The sequence below is a fragment of the Oncorhynchus mykiss genome, chromosome 21 (genome assembly GCF_057628025.1).
Source record: "Oncorhynchus mykiss isolate SJ-2025 chromosome 21, ASM5762802v1, whole genome shotgun sequence".
Taxonomy (NCBI): domain Eukaryota; kingdom Metazoa; phylum Chordata; class Actinopteri; order Salmoniformes; family Salmonidae; genus Oncorhynchus; species Oncorhynchus mykiss.
The window spans coordinates 36,133,587-36,153,580 of NC_143042.1; the positions used below are offsets into that span (position 1 = coordinate 36,133,587).

The 19,994-nt window shown below is 41.7% G+C and overlaps 1 protein-coding gene and 1 pseudogene across 2 annotated transcripts in view; one reads left to right on the plus strand and one right to left on the minus strand.

Annotated features, from left to right (window-relative positions):
- Positions 1-7: 7 nt before the first annotated feature.
- On the minus strand, positions 8-3,313 carry LOC110500844 (copper chaperone for superoxide dismutase-like; annotated as a pseudogene). The gene is made up of 6 exons (XR_016490295.1): positions 3,173-3,313; positions 2,203-2,360; positions 1,998-2,058; positions 1,656-1,733; positions 1,153-1,256; positions 8-856 (listed from the first exon to the last, which is right to left on the minus strand). The product of XR_016490295.1 is annotated as a copper chaperone for superoxide dismutase-like (transcript).
- A 5,747-nt stretch (positions 3,314-9,060) lies between these two features.
- Positions 9,061-19,994, plus strand: part of gal3st3 (galactose-3-O-sulfotransferase 3) — a 30,538-nt gene continuing 19,604 nt past the window's right edge. The window contains exon 1 of the mRNA XM_021578376.3: positions 9,061-9,444. The gene's annotated coding sequence lies outside the window, so the exon portion shown is untranslated. The remainder of the gene's footprint in view (positions 9,445-19,994) is intronic.

The window sequence follows — 19,994 nt, forward strand, 5'->3', positions numbered from 1 at the left end:
CTATTTTTTTAAAGGGTTTATTACAAAAGTCAGTCATTTATCAATTCATATACAGGTTTCACTCAGTCCGAAGGGCAACTGGTGCCTTTTACTACAATTCTGACTGAGAAAAGTAACAACAACAAAACAATCTCTACAACACTGGTTACACATATTTTGATAAAATGATTGTGATATAAATCATACAACATTCGAGAGGTAAACCACAATCTCCCTTGGAGGTACTGATATGTACACAGTAGAGCACTTGAGATAAGTATCAAAATTGTAATCAAACATAGAATGACAACGTCCACATTGATATTACAAAACTATTCAAATTAGTCAACTACAACAGAATAGTCAGCATGGGATGTTTTGGCTTGAAATAAGAACATGCATCCTATTCCTGTTGTGTTTCTTTAGTCTGTCATGAAAGGTTCCGGTCTCGGAAGAATTCGATATGACATCTCAATAAAAAGGAAGATGACTGCTGAACAGACAAGTCTTTGATCTCTCCTCCTCCTCCTCACTCCCCCACTCTCCCTGTCTCCCACTCTCTCAGTGCAGTTTCAGTCAGTGTGCAACATCATCAACGACAGCCAGTGATGTTCACCATTCAGGGTAATTTTCACTAGGCAAAAAACAGAACACATGATGAACGGATAACCTGGACTTGTCCAATGAGATCTCATGTTGTTTTTGTTGCAAAACGTTTTGCTACATTGTGCATTAATGAATATGACCCAGGCATCTGGCATCACAGGTGAGCGGCAGGTGTCTCTGTGGTGGTCTTGCTGCGGCTCGTTCCAGCCAGTGGTCGGTCCCTCTCCTCCCATAGTGTCACCACGTCACACGCACAGATCTGCTTGGCATTCTGGAACAGGACAGCAGAGCGAGCGATTATCCCACAGGACAGTCTGTACCCAATGAGCACGGAGCAATAGATACACATACATTGACAGGGTCAGCACCTGCAAAGTCTAGACAATGAAGGCAACATGACACATGAGTCACACAGGAATATACACAGAACACTTGTCACTAAGAGAAATTCCAATAACCAATAGAATTGTATTTTAAAACGGTCAAATACAATTCATTAACTACAACTCTGACTTACAGTTAGTCCACCTAACCGCTATCCTCATTTCTCCTCTACCATGAGATCACCTCTGCCTGGAGTTCCTGGTCAGTTTGGAGAGGGGGTGACCACCCCTTCCTAGGTCATCCTCCCCAGCATCCACCACCAGAGAACGACCAATCACATCCCACACCTGCAGGAAGTGACAGAGGAGGGGTCAGAGTGGACACTGTCAATGCCTGCATCCCAAATGGCACCGTATTCCCGATTTAGTGCACTACTTTTTCCCTGGTCAAAAGTAGTGCACTAAATGGGGAATAGGGTGCCAATTAGGACACAGTCAATGTTGTTGGTACAACTGACCAGTGTGCTGTGCTCAGGATGTAATTGTGGCTAAACCTGCCCTCACCCTAGAATTAACGTTCTAGATTACTCATTTATCTCCATAGTGAGTCTAGTTGTAAATTTCTTTAAATTGCGCATGCCCCAAACACCATTATACTAAATGTCTACACTATAATTACACTGTACTTGCCTGTGTAAGTACCATGTAAATACATAGGTTTTAGATCAGAAGGAGTAGGTGTGTTACCTTTAGCTGAGGGTCCTTTGGTCTGAATGAGGCTCGGCCGTCTGGTCCAACCACAACATTCCACAGATCACCTACATGCTGGAAGAAAACACATTTATGGATATGGATAGCACAGCCATGAATAGCATTTGATCAGTTAGAAAAGGTAAAAGGCAAATATTTTTTTTTCTAACCAATATCTGTGTAATCAATATCAGTCAATACCAATCCTATCATCTCTTTGAGACAGTAAAAAGTTACTTCCTGAGAGCATAACATCTCAGAAAGTACCCCAGTTTCACAAGGTAATGAAGCAGGACTATGCATTGTAACCTACTCTGAGTGAAGGCAAGGAAACTGTACCCTGTCTGGGTCCTGCGAGGCGCCATGTTGTCTCCCATAGGGGTTATAGTGTTCTCCACAGCTGTACAAACACACACAGAGAGAGAAACATGAGTTATCAGCTCCCATGATCCTCTGGGGCAAGCAGGTGCAACTGTGATATCATGAGCGACAGATCTAGCCAATGGTTCCTTTAATCGACTTTGAGGACGCACACACACACTACCTCTGGCAGTCCTGTGGGAGATCTCCTAGCGCGTGGACGTGGAGGCCGTGGGCACCAGGTCCCGTCGATCAAACAGCGCTCCTCAGACAGCTGCAGGAACCGCACCACCCCCTGAACAGGACCACTACCAACGATCATGGCTACCGCCGCCCCCAAGTCTGATACACAGACACACAAACATTTGCATAGAGTACAGACTCACACATAAAGAGTAGACACACATTACACATATAGTAGAATACACAAATACAGATGCACATAGGCTGCCCCATACACATGTGATTTAGGCCTACTAATAACTTCAATATTGGACATTAGTCTGTTAATGTGTTCAGGCATTCTGAATTCACCAAGTAATTCACACACCCTCAGGCTTTTGCTCCCGCCATAGGCCGTGGACACATTGGGATTTTGTATTCGGAGTATTTCGGATAGAGGCAATGCTTTTTCAATGAGAGTCATCTTTTTAGTGGTGAATGACAACGGAGATGGCTGTCCGACCAAAAACGCACAAATTGTTCGTCTTTTTGCGTAAACAAAAAAAAAGGTGGATTTTTTTGACAATGAATGCAAGTAATATACAATTTCATCCCTGTCCGAAACGGATTCAACATGTCCGAAAGTACAGTGCCTTGCGAAAGTATTCGGCCCCCTTGAACTTTGCGACCTTTTGCCACATTTCAGGCTTCAAACATAAAGATATAAAACTGTATTTTTTTTGTGAAGAATCAACAACAAGTGGGACACAATCATGAAGTGGAACGACATTTATTGGATATTTCAAACTTTTTTAACAAATCAAAAACTGAAAAATTGGGCGTGCAAAATTATTCAGGCCCTTTACTTTCAGTGCAGCAAACTCTCTCCAGAAGTTCAGTGAGGATCTCTGAATGATCCAATGTTGACCTAAATGACTAATGATGATAAATACAATCCACCTGTGTGTAATCAAGTCTCTGTATAAATGCACCTGCACTGTGATAGTCTCAGAGGTCCGTTAAAAGCGCAGAGAGCATCATGAAGAACCCCCAATGCCCTTGAGTACCGCCCTGCGTCCTGTGCTCCCTATGAGACCCTGCACCTCATGGGACGTCAGAGATGCTTCCACCAGAACCTCCTCCTTCCCCACGTCTATCCTCACCGACGCACTCCGGTACTCAGAATAAAGGAGAGGTGAGAAAGAGGGCACGAGGAACAGAAAAAAAAAGAGAAAGAAAGAAAAGGGTGAGGAACCAAAACAGGGAGAGCGAAAAGCAATGAGGAGAACACACAGAGATGAGGAATGAAGGAAAAGAGAGATTACTGCTGCCATGTGACCGGCTATGCTTTAGATGGCTTTTAGTGGATGAATCTTGGAATGCATGGAGGGGCCCTGTGGTTTCGTTCCAGTGTTAAGTATTTGAGCAAAAGCAAGAGCAGCCCCTGGATTGCTAACTAAATTGCAATGTACTGCACTAGGATGTAACAGTAATTGCTAAGTAAATAATAACATTCATCATTTGTTCTACTGTATTACTATTGGTATGCAGCCTAGGGGCAATGCCCCTAATTCACATTGAGTTGTGTGTGCACACTGTAGAAGAAGTGTAGTTCGTAGCCTACTACACTAATCAATTATTTGAGTGGTGGAATGGACAGGTAAAAATGCACCTGCCTGGTTTTCCCTCCAGCAGCTTGGATTGTCTCTGCACAACTGTCACATGTCATCTGCACTGCAAACTCCAGCTGTACAGAACAGAGAAATTAGATACAGCAGGCAGTGAACTAGGTCCTCAAAGTACAGTACAGCCTGTATGGCTATATCTCTAAATGTTAAATTAAGCTACTTTAGTTTTCCACCAATACTGCGTTCCATATCAATTATTGACGATAACTAAAGTAGGCCTACCAGGTACGATTTATGAAGTCACATGACTGATAGCTAGATTTTTCAGACAGTCCTGTTATTAATTTGTATAAGCGGTCTTGACTATTTAATATAGTCATTGAATCTTAGGGCTGGTCAATAAGCAATTGTTTACATTCAGTAGCCTACTGACACTCAGGATCGCAAAATTGACAATTTGTCGTTTGAAGAAAGCTTAACATCAGATTGTTCAAACCTTCGTATTTCTATCTGTGTCCATGTTTGTGCTACACGCAGTTGTCTGACCTATGATAACAAAATGTAATAGATAGTCTCCTACTTTCCTCCAAACACAAAACGGGTGAAGGGCGCTGCCATCTTTACGAGGTCGGTAAACGGTATTTTGACCGTCACCGCCACCTAGTGTTAATTACAGTCACTGCATAAATTTGGTGTTCACTTTTTATAATGTGAACGTGACAAGACAAGTAAACGTAATATGATGGGGGAGTGGACTGAGAATAGGGGAGTGGACTGAGAATAGCAAATGGCACCCTATTCCCTATATACTGAAAGTAGTGCAATATATACAGTACCAGTCAAAAGTTTGGATACACCTACTCATTTAAGGTTTTTTCTTTATTTGTACTATTTTCTATATTGTAGAATAATAGTGAAGACATCAGAACTATGAAATAACACATATGGAATCATGTAGTAACCAAAAAAGTGTTAAACAAATCAAAATATATTTTATATTTGAGATTCTTCAAAGTAGCAATTGCCTTGATGACAGCTTTGCACACTCTTGGAATTCTCTCAACCAGCTTCGTGAGGTGGTCACCCAGAATGCATTTCAATTAACAGATGTGCCTTGTTAAAAGTTCATTTGTGGAATTTCTTTCCTTATTAATGTTTTTGAGCCAATCAGTTGTGTTGTGACATGGTAGGGGTGGTATACAGAAGATAGCCCTATTTGGTAAAATACCAAGTCCATATAATGGCAAGAACAGCTTAAATAAGCACAGAGAAACGACAGTCTATCATTACTTTAAGACATTACATTTTCCGGATTGACTGACCTTCAGTAACTTCGAAAGTTTCCTCAAGTGCAGTTGCAAAAATCATCAAGCACTTTGATGAAACTGGCTCACATGAGGATAAACCAAAAAATTTGACATTGTTTTTCCTTTGGAATTTGGTTGTGCTTTTAGATGGTTGAAAGCATAGTGATAACACATTGGGAATTCAACAAACTTCTGGCTGTCTTTTTGAGTGGGTGAATAAAGGTTGAAATTGCATTGATCAATGTCTCAACCAACTATTACCCAAAGTTCCACATTGAAATTACGTTCTTTGTCCTGTGGGGAGGGGATCAATAAACCCATCAACTTTGGGACACACATGGCTTTAATGATGCTTTTCGTATGATCGACAGCAGAGTAGGACACACAATATAAACACAAAGGTTGAGATTGAGAGTATGTTGTACTGCACTGTCTGATGATGCAGTGACCTACCTACCTTAGTCAGATGTGCAGTGGATCTAGGGCACCCTATTCCCGATGTAGTGCACTACTTTTGATCAGGGCCCATAGGGTTCTGGTCAAAAGAAGTGCACTATTTAAGGAATAGGGAGCCAATTGGGAAGCATCACTTAGAAGATTGAGGTTGAGTTATTAATGATGATTGCTTTCCCTACACTGCACGTGTAGTGTATAGATGGTTGCGTCCTATGGGCCCTGGTCAATAGTAGTGCACTCTATAGTGAATAGGGTGCTATTTGGGACGCAAGCCATAGACCCAGGTCACCCATCTCAATCTGTGGTAGATTATTAGATTATTGTTACCCATTTCATCCTGCAGATTACAGGCCGTTAGATTCCCGGTATGTGGACTGCACCACTAAGCTGATCACTAGTGAGATTTCAGAACACCCAGGGGTCAGAGGGGAGCTGGTTTGATATAGTGTCTGTGGATTGGGGAGGGGGGGCTGGATTGGAACCAGTGCTTTGATCAGATGACATGAAAATAGAGCTTCTTGGCCATGTAAACCAGCGGTACGAATGCATGAGTAGAAAATAACCTCATGCCTACTGTAAAATATCTTTGATGTTATGGGGCTATTTTGCTTCCACTGGTCCTAGGGCCCTTGTTAAGGTCAACAACATCATGAACTTTACCCAGAACCAGGGCATTTTAGCCAAAAACCTGGTTGCTTCTTGAAACTTGGCCACAAGCGCACATCAAAATCCACAAAGAAATGGTTAATACACCCCAAAAAATCAACATTTAGCAATGGTCATCTCAGTCTCTAGACTTGAACCCCTTTGAAAACCTGTGGTTTGAATTGAAGAGGGCCGTCCATAAACACAAATTAAGCATTTCAAGGATCTGAAAATAATCTGTATGAAGGAATGGTGTAAGATCCCTCCCAATGTGGTCTCCAATTCATAAAACATTTTAGAAAGAGGCTCAGTGCCGTGATCCTCGCAAGTTGAGGTATTGAACGGTATTGAAAACAGAGGTGTCAATCATTTCTGACCAAAAAAGACATTGTTCTTCACCATACATGGTACTGTAGACCTGTCCTCAGCCACATTTCTACTCAACTCAACGTACACTAGGTTAAGTGCTCCAACACTAATACTATGTTAATGACACATGTGATACCAATACACCCTCGTTATACAGAGAAAGTGAACACTCTAAAAACTCCTGTTAACACATAGGCTCTCCCCAATGCCACTCTATTTTGTATATAGTGCACTACTTTGGACCAGGACCCATAGAGCTCTGGTCAAAAGTAGTGCACTATATAGGAATAGGGTGCGATTTGGGACGCAGAAATATCCACCTTTCCTTGTCGGCTCTTCTGTTTTTACCTTTGACCCCATTCACAGTTAATGGCCACTTCTTGGTGGAGGTTCTAAGGGTGTATTGTGTGTGTGTGCGTGTGTGTGTGTGTGTGTGTGTGTGTGTGTGTGTGTGTGTCCCTTTAACAGGCAACGCTGGCACTCCCTCAGCCTTGCCTGGTGAACTGCTCCAGTTACTGACTGGACACAAACACACACACACACAGTTGATGAGAGGACGGAGAGTTGAGCTCCCTCTGTAGTGTAATCAGAGAGAGGGAAATGATGAAAGAGCAGCTTTACCATAGAAAATATGCAGGGAGTGCAAAAGGCCATAACATGCAAATTAAATCATCACAGAAGATTAAGCCCCCCCACACACACACATACACACACACAGCGCAAGTGCATGCACGTATGCACACACAAACACACACACACAGAGCACCCATTAATCCGCCCAGGACTGAGCTAAGCAGAGAGAGAGATAGAGAGAGAGAGAGAGAGACAGGCCTGGCTGTACGGGATACCTGATCCTAGAGAAGTGGGGTTTCTCCTCCCTCTGAGAGTCAAGCTAACACAGACAAACACACACTCTCTCTCTCTCTGGAGTTGAAATCCAAGCAGCACTACACTAGCTCCGGCCGTACCAAGGGAGCAGTGGAGCAGGGGATGAGGGAGGAGTGGGGTGGTGGGGGGGCCAAGGAAGGCATTGTGGTGATCGATGGTGATGACAAGCCTTGTAGGAGGGAAGAAGGGAGCAGTAGGGGGCTTATCTAACCTAGATGGTGTGTGTGTGTGTGTGTGTGTGTGTGTGTGTGTGTGTGTGTGTGTGTGTGTGTTCGTGCGTGTGTGTGTGTGTGTGTGTGTTCGTGCGTGTGTGTGTGTGTGTGCGTGCGTAAGGTGAATTATTCAACTCTTCCATAGGAAGATAAAAGGGCTTTCGGTGACAGAGGACCCCTCTGTGAGGTCGTCACAATGTCACAGGACAGGGCCACACACTATCATTTCTTCACACTTCACAAGGTATACATATAGAACATGTTTGCATTTGGTTCACATGTTGTTTGTCATATTCCGTAAAGTACATGGACGACGAAGGTGAAATGCTGAAGCAATTATATAAGTAGCTAGGCCAATGATACACTTGTGGTCACGCATGAGTATCATGAATCAGATTTACATGAGCTTCTGCACAAACCATTGTTTGTCTCTGGATAAAATGCATCTATATGGCATACCAAGGCTACTTGCTGACATTGTTGTCTGACTAAATATGTATTTTTAGTCCAAGTGAAGCCATTTGCCTTGCTTGTATTTTGTTATAGGAGGACAATCTTCTCATAAATAACCAACTCGTCAGATAAGTGCTCTTCATCCAGTTGCTACAGCTATTGTGTAAAGTAAGCTCTTTAATGTATGGTAAGTGTGATAAACAGACATATAGATATCCCATGTGAATTCCATAACTTTGATCAACTGACAACATGACAACATTGAATCAAGTGTAGGCCTATACGGCCTAGCAATAATCCTGAATCACAAATTATTATTTTTTTTAAAGCACAACTGTCGCCATCAAATGAGCCAATACATTCTATGAAACAAAAAAATGTATCAGAAAATGTAGGCCTACATAGTCAGAAATGTCTAACATTGCTGACCAAGTAGCATTTAGGGAACAATGCCTCGTTAAACGACACTGTCTTGTCTCCTTCTTGAAGAATTTGTTTGATCGTGAAGTTCATTATGTTCCTCTGCTTGTTATGAACACAACCCACTGTCTTAGTAGTGCACTTCATAGGGGACAGGGGGGTTTTGGGACATAAACAGACATTGTGAAGACAGTGAAGACATGAACATAATAAACTTCATGGATCAACTAATTCTTCAATAAGGAGACAAGACAGTGTCGTTTAACGAGGCATTGTCTCCCTCTATTGTCCAAGTAATGCTCTATCCAGTCTACCCCGACCATATGGACCCTGCAATATGGCGCCATGGGCCGTCCACACACAAACAACACTTCATCAAATCATAATAATAAAGAACGTCTTCGCTTACAATATATAATTGAGTAATTCCACATCATCAGCATGTGTGAGCGCTTGTGTGTGTGCTGCCCCTTCATTCCACGACTGGGAGAGGGGGGCGCGCGCATTCGGCGCGGGTATAGAAGAAAAGCGGTCTCAAAAGACATGACCGTCTCGTTTGTGCGCACGAGGGGTCTCAAAGCATTGATGACATACAGCGGGAGAGAAGCATCCGCCGGACAGAGGGGCAATCAAATGTAAAACGAACGATTCCATCCTGCAGCGTTTCCATAGCACTAGCCTCCTATACAGTTATTTTGATGTTTCTATCACGAATGAATCGATGACGAAGAAGAATAAGAAGGAAAGGGAAGATTGGAGGAGATTCGCTTCTCTCATAACGGGGTACCGGTGAAAGAGGGGCAGTAGCCTACCTATTAGTCAAAAACGTCAAACGAGAATAGCCGCACCATCATCAATCGCGTCTGTTTGTCGTGAGATGACAAAGGTGGGTGATATAGAATAGATCATCATAATGTTTTGTGTTTGTAACAGCACCCTTTTTTTTTATTCCAATACCCGTTAATCGCTATTTCCCCAATTTTTATGAGAGTATATTTATCTGGGAATTTTTGCTGGCATTGCTCCCAGTAGTCCACAATAGAATATATTATTGTGTCGTTTCATTGCTTTTCCAGCGTCACCGGGCTGGTGCACCCAGCACCCCACTGCCCCGGGTCTTAATTCTTTACAACGCCTGCCTCTGCGGTGTTGTGTCAGTCACTGACCGATGATCAAGCGACGACGGTCTCAGGCATAGGCTGTTGTGACAAGTGCATTTGTCATTTCAGCCCGTCAGTCATGCCGGTTCGCAATTCATCATTAATATTATGCCCTTCGGAGTTTATTTTTGTATGAATGAATTAACCCAAAATCTTGACATGTGGGTTTGGATCTGGGTGCCGTGCTCATATTCTCCCGGTCTCGTCCTGTCCTGTGATTATACCGCGGACGGTAGGCTACTTTAGGAAGTCAATAGATTATGATAATCTTCAGTGCTTTCAGAAAGTATTCATACCCCTTGACTTATTCTACATTTTGTTGTGTTAACGCCTGAATTCAAAATAGATATTTAAAAAAAAAAACTATAATGACGAAATAAAAACATGTTTTTAGAATTGTTTGCATATTTATTGAAAATCAAATTCAAAAATATCTTATTTACATACCTATTCACACCCCTTTGCTATGACATTCCAATTGTAGCTCGTTGCATCCAAATTCCTTTGATCATCCTTTAGATGTCACTACAACTTGATTGGAGTCCACCTGTTGCCAATGCAATTGTTTGGACATGATTTAGAAAGAAACACACTTTTCTATATAAGGTCCCACAGTTGACAGTGCATGTCAGAGCAAAAACTATACCAGGAAGTCAAAGGAACTTTCCGTAGATCTCCGTCGAGGCAAATATTTTTTGGAAGAGTGTAAAACAATTTCTAGAGTGTTGAAAGTTTACAAGAACACAGTGGTCTCCATCATTGGGAAATGGAAAAGATATGGAACTACCTAGACTTTGCCTAGAGCTGGCTGTCTGACCAAACTGAGCAACCAGGCAAGAAGGACCTTGGTCAGGGAGGTGACCAAGAACCCAATGACCAATCTAACAGAACTATAGTTTCTTGGCTGAGATGGGAGTACCTGCCAGAAGGACAACAGTCTCTGCAGCACTTCACCAATCTGGGCTTTATAGGAGAGTGGCCAAATGGAAGCCCCTCCTGAGAAAAAGGCACAAGACAGCACATTAGGAGTTTGCAAAAAGGCATGTGAAAGACTCTGAGATCATAAGGAAAAAGATTCTGTAGTCTGATAAGACAAAAATGTAACTATTTGGCATGAATGCAAAGTGCTATGTCTGGATAAAACCAGGCACAGATCATCACCTGTTAAACACCAACCCTCCCGTGAAGCATGGTGGTGGCAGCATCATGCTATGGGGATGCTTTTCAGCGGCAGGGACTGAGAGATTGGTAAGGATAGAGGGAACAATGCATGGAACCAAATACAGGCACATCCTTGATTAGAACCTGCTTCAGAGTGCAAATGACCTTCGACTGGAGCGAAGATTTACATTCCAGCAGGGCAAATACCCCAACATGCAGCCAAAGCGACACTGGAATGGCTTTGTGTGGCCCAGCCAAAGCCACACCTGAATCCCATTGAAAATCTGTGGAAAAACCTGAAGATTGCTGTTCACTGCCGCTCCCCAATTAATTTAACAGAGCCTGAGAAAATCTGCAGGGAAGAATGGAGAAAAATCCCCAAATCCAGATGTGCAAAGCTGATGCAGAAACACCCGCCAAAGGTGCTTCTACTAAGTATTGTCTCAGGGGTGTGAATAGTTACGTAAATGAGATATTTCTGTATATTTCTGTATTTCATTTGCAAACATTTCTAAAAACATGTTTTCACTTTGTCATTATTGGGTATTATGTGTAGATGGGGGAGATAAAAAAAAAAAAAACAATATAATCCATTTTGAATTCAGGCTGTAACACAACAAAATGTGTAATAAGTCAAGGGGTATGGATACTTTTAAGGCACTATCTTCCAGAAGGAGCTGAAAGCCATATGATTGATTATTCTAGCCTATCCATTATATTAGATTAAATTGGTTTAACACTCTCCCCGCTTAACGAAGGCCTAATTAATTTGCACGATACAGGAAATAGAAAACATATATTTAAGATGCATTTAGGCCTATGAATAAATGCAATGTTTTCGCAATATAATAGTATTTGCTATTTTGTTTCAGCCTAATTTCCTTTTTACCAACCTATTTCAATTAGTTTGCTATGGGTTAATTAGAATGAAACATGATATCTGTCAGTCATTCTACCAAAGTGCATCTTGTTCTCATACTATCATCTATAAGGTTAATATTAGTGTGATTGAGTTGAAAGTGCTGTCAGAATAGAGTGTACAAAACATTTCATGACATAGACTTACCAGGTGAAAGCTACTGTTCCTTCAGAAAGTATTCATACCCCTTGACTTACTCCACAATTTGTTGTGTTACAGCTTGAATTCAAAATTGATTAAATAGAAAATAACTAAATCATTTTTTTCTCACCCATTTTTCTACACACAATACCCCATAATGACAAAGTGAAAACATGTTATTTAAAAAATTATTCAAGCTCTGTCAAATTGGTTATTGATCATTGCTAGACATCCATTTTCAGATCTTGTCATAGATTTTCAAGCCGATTTAAGTCAAAACTAACTTGGTCACTCAGGAACATTCACTGTCTTCTTAGTAAGCAACACCAGTGTAGATTTGACCTTGTGTTTTAGGTTATTGTCCTGCTGAAAGGTGAATTAATCTCCCAGTGTCTGTTGGAAAGCAGTCTGAAGCAGGTTTTCAGCTAGGATTTTGCCTGTGCTTAGCTCCATTCCTTTTTTCCCAGTCCTTAACGATTACAAGCGTTCCCATAACATGATGTAGCCGCCACTATGCTTGAAAAATATGGAATGTGGTACTCAGTAATGTGTTGTATTGGATTTGCCCTAAACATGACACTTTGTATTCAGGACAAAAAGTGAATTGCTGTGCCACATTTTCTGCAGTATTACTTTAGTGCCTTGCATGAGCAGGATGTAACTGCAATGTTGTTGATCCAGCCTCAGTTTATCCTGTTAGAGCCTTTAAACTCTTAACTATTAAAGTTTTAAAAAAAAATCATAAATAACAATTATGTTAAAACACTAGTATTGCACACAGAATGATTCCATACAATGTATTACGTGGCTTGTTAAGCAAATTTTTACTCCAGAACTTATTTAGGCTTGCCATAGCAACAGGGTTGAATACTTATTGACTAAAGACATTTCACCTTTTCATTTTTATTAATTTGTAAAACTTTCTAAAAACATAATTCCACTTTGACATTTTTATGTAGGCCAGTGACACAAAATCTAAATTAAATCCATTTAAAATTCAGCCTGTAACACAACAAAATGTGGAAAAAGGGGTGTGAATACATTCTGAAGGCACTGTATGATCCCTTATTAATGTAACTCGTTAAATCCACTTCACTCCGTGTAGATGAAGGGGAGGAGGCAGGTTAAAGAAAGATTTCTAAGCCTTAAGACAATTGAGACATGGATTGTGATGTGTGCCATTCAGAGGGTGAATGGGAAAGATAAAAGATTTAAGTGCCTATGAACGGGTATGGTAGTAGGTGCCAGGCGCACCGGTTTAAGTGTGTCACGCTGCTGGGGTTTTCACATTCAACAGTTTCGCATGTGTATCACAAATTGTCCACCACCCGAAAGACATCCAGCCAACTAGACAGAACTGTGGGAAGCCTTGGAGTCAACATGGGCCAGCATCCCTGTGGAAAGCTGTTGACACCTTGTGGAGTCCATGCCCCGACAAATTGAGCCGGTTCTGAGGGCAAAAGCAGGTGCAACTCAATATTAGGCGGGTGCAACTCAATACTGTTCCTAATGTTCTGTACACTCAGTGTAGTTTGGCGTGAGTGAGGGATATGCTATGTAATTAGTCTAGCAGTCTACAGTGCATTTTGTTCACTACTGTAGAAGTTTGAAAGTTCCCATTTTTGTGTGGTTCAGGTAGGTTCACTTCTATTAGATTGGATTTATTTTTACTTAAATCGCCACTTGTTTCATTATTAGCCTATATTGACAGTACAACTATTTCTTGGCAATCAAATGATTTAAATTGAACAAAATTGAGGTCAGTGTTTGCGTGTGTCACAAAAGAGCACAAACTGAGGACAAATCAAGTATATTGAGAATGTGGCACCACAGTATAGAATTAAAGAGATTCTCCAGTACTTGTGCATACTTTTTATCCAGTAGTTCTGAAAGTAGTGCTCACGAGCCAAAAGTGGTCCCCAAAAATTGCATTGCACTCTCTCTCTCTCTCGCGCTGTGGTGCCTCTTGCTAGATGTTAGTCAAATGGTGAGGGGCTGAAGCTCATTGGTTGAACTCAAATTGTTAGAGGGCTGGCTGAGGTGGGGGGAAATGTAGGGCAAATTCAGATAAACCCATTCACACCACTCTAATGGTATAGCAGTGTGTTTGTTCTCTTTGACGACGGTCCAAATGATTAGCCAAGCAAGGGACATTTGCAACATAAGCCCCTCAGCCCTCGTTTTTAGTCGAGTTTGCGAGTGTACAAACATGTTCACTTCGGGGCCTGAAACTCCCCATAATTAAATTTGTGACGATTGCACATCCGCTAAGATAAGTCAGCCAAAAATTAAAACCTAAACGTCAATATATGGAGTCAACATAAGTAAAAACGAATGTAAAATCAGTTAGAAATTGTGCTACTAATGCACATGACGGCACAAACACGTCTTATAAAAGTAATTATGTTTTTGTTTGGTTAGCTTTTGGAAATTGTAGAAATAAAAATGGTTTCCAGCTAGGCAGGCTAACGTTATTTAACTAATTTGCTTGCTATTATACAGTAGGCGTATATTAATAATTATATATTTAATGTAGGTAGGCATGCAATTATAATTGACTGTACCGCATATAAAGCACCCACAAGCTACCAGTGGCTGAAAACACAATCATCACGGGATGAGCGAGTGACGAATTCCCGGGCCAGGGTGGTCCATCCCTATCCCCTCAGCCAACTTCATTTGAGGGCTGATGGGATAGGGTGTGTTTGGACTGCATCTGTTGTCTTCCTGCCTGGACCTGTGGGAACACAATACAGACTAATGAATGCATGCTCTTGAAGTGACAATGCAGGCTTATGAATAACAGTGATAGCATCCGCCACACACACACACAAAAACCACAAACACATCTCTCTCTTTCTCTCTCTCCTCCCCCGTGCGTGCGCAATCGTCATACCTGGCAGACTGGGAAAAAGGCACAATCGGGTGCGTGAGCGGTTTCCCAATCGTGATGGAACTCATGCCCCATTTACATCGTGACAAACGTATTTCATTGCGCCATACGTCATCTTTATGCAATCTCGTTCCGTTACTGGACAGAGAGCATAGGGAGGGTTTCACGATGCAAGAAAAGATGAAGGACAGCCTAGTCTCTTGTCAGGGATCGCATTTTGGGGGGAAGATTGTAAAATATGACCTTTTCATTCAAGACAGGAGAAACATATTGTTTCAGTTGATAATAAAATATGTTTTGTTTAGTTACTTTTTCCTCAACTTCCTTCTATAACTTTCTAGCAAGTCAAGCTAGCATACAGAGCAGCTAGCTAGCGCTAAAAGCTAGTCTATACTGTAACTTGCGACCTTCACCTAATAATTATCATAAAAAACAAACGTCATTACCATCACAATAAACTAAAACGGGAGGCAACAGTCATAAAGTATAATTGGTTTAAAATCCAATGTGTTATTTTTTAACATACTATTAAAATAGTACTCACTTATAGGAATGAGTAATTGTTTACAAGTTGCTAGCTATCCAATAAACCCAAACACATATTTTCACCTTCTTCTATGGTTTGGTAACTTTCTAGTCTTCGACGACCCTGGCCGGACTGAAGAAGACGTAGAGTTTGGAAAAATTGTGCTCATGATTAATGTGAATGGGGTGTCAGGCTTACAAGTGTTTTGATATTCATCTTTCCTACAACGGCCAAATATGTAAAGCTGCAAATATTGAATCAGTTTACTTGAATGCTTACCCAATAAAAATGCACTGAATCACAGATTTAGCATATCATTGCGCACATGTTAGGCTACACATCATAAAATACACTGAGTGTACAAAACATTAGTAATACGAGCCAATGCTAACGAGTGTTAGAGCTATCGCTATTGTTTTGGGAAACAGCTCAGCGATCGATTTAATAATGCTCCTAAACGGTTCTAACAATGAACTTAGCTTTAAGATGCTATTTGGAAACCGGGCCCATATCAACAGGCGCAATCAACGGATAGGGTGGGGGGTGGCAAACTTGACAATTACTTATCCTGTGTTATATATACATATATATATATGTATATTATATTTTCACACTATGAGGTTGTGAAAATGATGATAATGCCCTGTTTGGAAAGATAGCCTGAAATTTCAGCCTGTTTTGGAGGGATGGAGTTTAAGCCTTTGATGGTGATGTCACCATGTGGTAAATTAGTTAATAGACCATTAAGAAAAAGAGTTCCAAACCGCTCTGTCAATAGCAGAACATTTTATGTTTTCCCCTCTCCACTCATACCTCCCAGACAGTCCTAGCTCAATTCTTGCTTGAGAAATGTCCCTTTGCTAAGTAGCTATTTTGGTGTATTTTTGACAACTTTAATTAAAAACAATTACAGTAAGGTTTGTTACCCAGAAAAAAAAAACTGCATTGGACCTTTAAAATACATGGGTTCCAGAAGAGAGGTTTGAAAAACCCTGGGCTAAAGCACGTACAGGTCTGGTGCAAGGATACGCTAGCTGCGGACTTCAACCCTGGTCCTGCATAGTCTTAGGGTCCTGACCCTCATGCCACTACCTCATCTCTGTGTAATTGGGTGGTGGGCTCAGGCTAGCCCTCATACAACTACCTCATCTCTTTCTGTAGTTGTGTGTTGTGTATTTGTGTGGTGTGTGGTGGCTGGGCTCAGGGCAGGCCCTTCTCTATAGTTGTGTGTCGTGTAGTTGTGTGTGTGTTGTAGTTGTGATTAAATCCGCGGGGGGGGGGGGGGGGGGTGTATATGAGAGAGGTGAAAACAATGAGGTAATGGAGAGGTAGTACTACAATTATGGTCCTGGAGATTTCCCTGACCAACTTACCCGGACCAGGAAAAATTCCTGGCCAACTAGCAATGCAATCGTTCTCTATAGTGTGCCCTTTGCCAGTGCCAGACCAACGTGGCAAAGCAGATATAAAAAAAGGATGGGCAGGGTTTGCAGAGCCAGGGGTGTGTCCAGTGGGGCCGGGCTGCTCTTGGTGTGGCAAAACATTATTCTCATCTCCTTGTAGATGTACAACATTCCCATCCATGGGGACCTGGATTAAATTGACAGTCGGGAATTGACCGTTGTGGATTATTGCACACACGCGTACACAATTCACACATACAAACAATACACACACACCCCCCTTTTGATTTGAATGAAACCTTCCATACATATACATACCCATTGTAGATGTGCTCAGAAAGTGGCTTTTTGGACCACCACAGGTGTGAACGTTTCCCCTGGGTACAGATCTAGGATCAGCTTCTGCTGCCCCAATCCTAACCTTAACCATTAGTTGGGAAAATGCTAAACTGACCCAAGATCAGCACCTAGGGGCAACTTCACACTACATCCCAGGTTTGGCTGGAAGAGTGGGCGTGACCGTTGGAGTTGCCCTCCAGCTCCACCGCTGTGGTTCCCATGAACCCAAGGAAAGACTACCCCCTCGGAGGGAGGAAACACAAACCCTTTCTCCACATGGTAAGAACATCAAAGGAAGACATCTTCTGGCACTGCCACACCAATGCCATATCTTAGCCCTGCTCACAATGATGTAACTCCGTGGTTCTCAAACCTCTCTTCGGGACCCCCAGACGTTTCACAATGTTGTAAACTAACTCATCTGATTCAAGTAGTCAAGGGCTTGATGATTAATTGGCAAGTCGAATCAGGTGTACTATCTCTGGAATAGATCAAATGCATGGAATGGCTGGGGGCAGAGAGGAAGAGGTGAAGTGAGAGGGATAACAGGGCCCAACATATGTCTTTTTCAACAGGTGGTGTTTTTGTGTGTTTTTTTTCACTCACCGACAGAGGAATTTTTGTATGGAGGTCAATGCGATTGTTAAATTTGGTTAACAAATAGTTGAATGGCTTATTTGCTACCTGTGTCTTATTTGATCGAATATACAACTTTGAGATAAAACTATTAATATCGATGTTGTGCCTGGTTGTCACTAGTTACCACAGCCACAACATTATAACCCCGCCTAATTTATCTTCTTAACATGTGATTTTAAACCTAACACTAACCTTAACCACACTGCTAACATTATTCCTAACCCTAACCTCAAATTAACACCACAAATATTGTAAAAAAATGTGCATGCATTTTTACGATATAGCTAATTTTAATTTTGTGGCTGGGGTAACTAGTGGAAAAAGTAGTCTGTAGTTCAAACCCGCCTGTTGTTCTGCCCTCTCATTGGCTAGAATAGTCCCTCCTGATCTTGCCTTCTCCCGACTACCTTTAATTTTTGAAAACATTTATTTTCATTGTTAGAGCGGCCACTAGAGTATCTGGCCAACATGTGCTTGGGGTCCCCACAGAGAGGTTTGAGAACCACTGATGTAACTGAACAACACCAGCAGCAATAGGCCATCTAGGTTCACACCACCCTATGAGAACACACTGGATTGCCTGTCTAGTTAAGGCGTCAGCATACATCAATTTGGTTTGCTCCTAGCAGAACTCGGCATAGCTAAACGACCATCTGTGCTCTCATACTCCCTAAAGACCTTTGCTTGAAAAACGAGAAAATAACAGCAATATTACTGTTGTGCCTCTTGAGCCACCGTCACAGCGACATAGCCAGAAACACTTCCCCAAAATAGTCAGAATTAATCTAAGATAACTCAAGAAATCTGTCATTAACGTTGATGTTTTTGCAAATGATGTCTTAGTCGCTCAATTTTACATCTAACTAACATGTTTTGTGCAGTAATTCTCAAGTGACAAAATTTGTATGAAAACGTACCGCCTCTTGTTGAACGACAACAAACACTTCACGTTCCCACTCCTACTAGAAGTAGTACTGTTGACCAATCACTGACAGAGGGGCAATGACTTTGACTACCGAACTTCGACTTGCCTCAATTTAAAAAATGTGTGTGCACGAACAGCCGGAGAAAAAACAGCCGAAGACAAAAAAAACGTCACAAAATGTCAACGTAATATAAGCGCAAACTGGTTCGACTGGGAAGCGTACGGTAAGCTTTACAGTGTCCAGTATCGGGACACTGTAAAGCTGCATACACAGGTGTCACAATAGACAACTAAGCAACTGTTGTCCAAACAATGTCATATTTCACTGCAGAATGTAAACCAGCAGGATGTTTCAAAAAACTTTTTTCTATTCAAATAAATCCTTACAAGCAGCAGGACACGACTTTCGACTTTCGACTTTTTTTTTTTTTTTTAGGTTCTTCAACAAACACTAAACAAATCCTCAGAGTAGATAGATAACTTTGAGGTGAAAAAAACACAGATACAAACTGCTGTGTACAGTACAAAATAATGATTCAAAATACTGAGAAAATAACAGTGTGAATGTAACGGTGTCAAGGTCTTTCCCCTTGGGGCCATGACTGTCTGGCAGGGGTCAGTAATAGATTGTCTCCTTACTGACCCGTCTCAGTGCAGAGCAGTGTGTGTGTGTCTGTGTGGTGCAGAGCAACCCTCCCTTAGGGGGTCTGGATGGATTAGTGAATCTCTCCTCAGATGGAGGGTCTCTGTTACCTATGGGGTGCTGTTTGTAACATGTAAGCATATATTGTTGTGAAAAAGATGTATTTCGTGCATACAGTTTGTGAAAAATATGAATTCCTTCCTCCTGTTCCTCTTCTTCCTCCTCCTCCTTCTGGCTGGCAGTAGAGGAGAGTTCGAGGAGCAGGATCTTTAAAACCACTACAGTTAGAGAAGACTGGAGTGGAATCTGATTACAGTCTTTAACAGCACCTTTGTGGCGGCGGGGAGATATCACATTTGCCTCTCTCGCTGTCTCTCTCTGTCTCTCTCTCCCCCTCTCCCTCTTGTTATTATTTCTCTGCTCTTTCTCTGCCCCCCTCTCTCTTTGTGCCTTCCTCCCCACTCTCCATCCCCGTCTCTTTCCTTCCCTTCCTCTCCAACACTAAAGCTCTGCCAGAGGCTATATGCCATCTGCTCTGACATTTTTAGAATAAGGAGAACTTTATTAAAAATTGTTGCATCACAATTAAGAATTCAACCAACCCCACTGGCAGACTTACAGGCATTAGCATGAACCCAGATCTGTTTGTGCTGTCTTGCCAACTTATTGGAAGTCATTGTCAAGCAA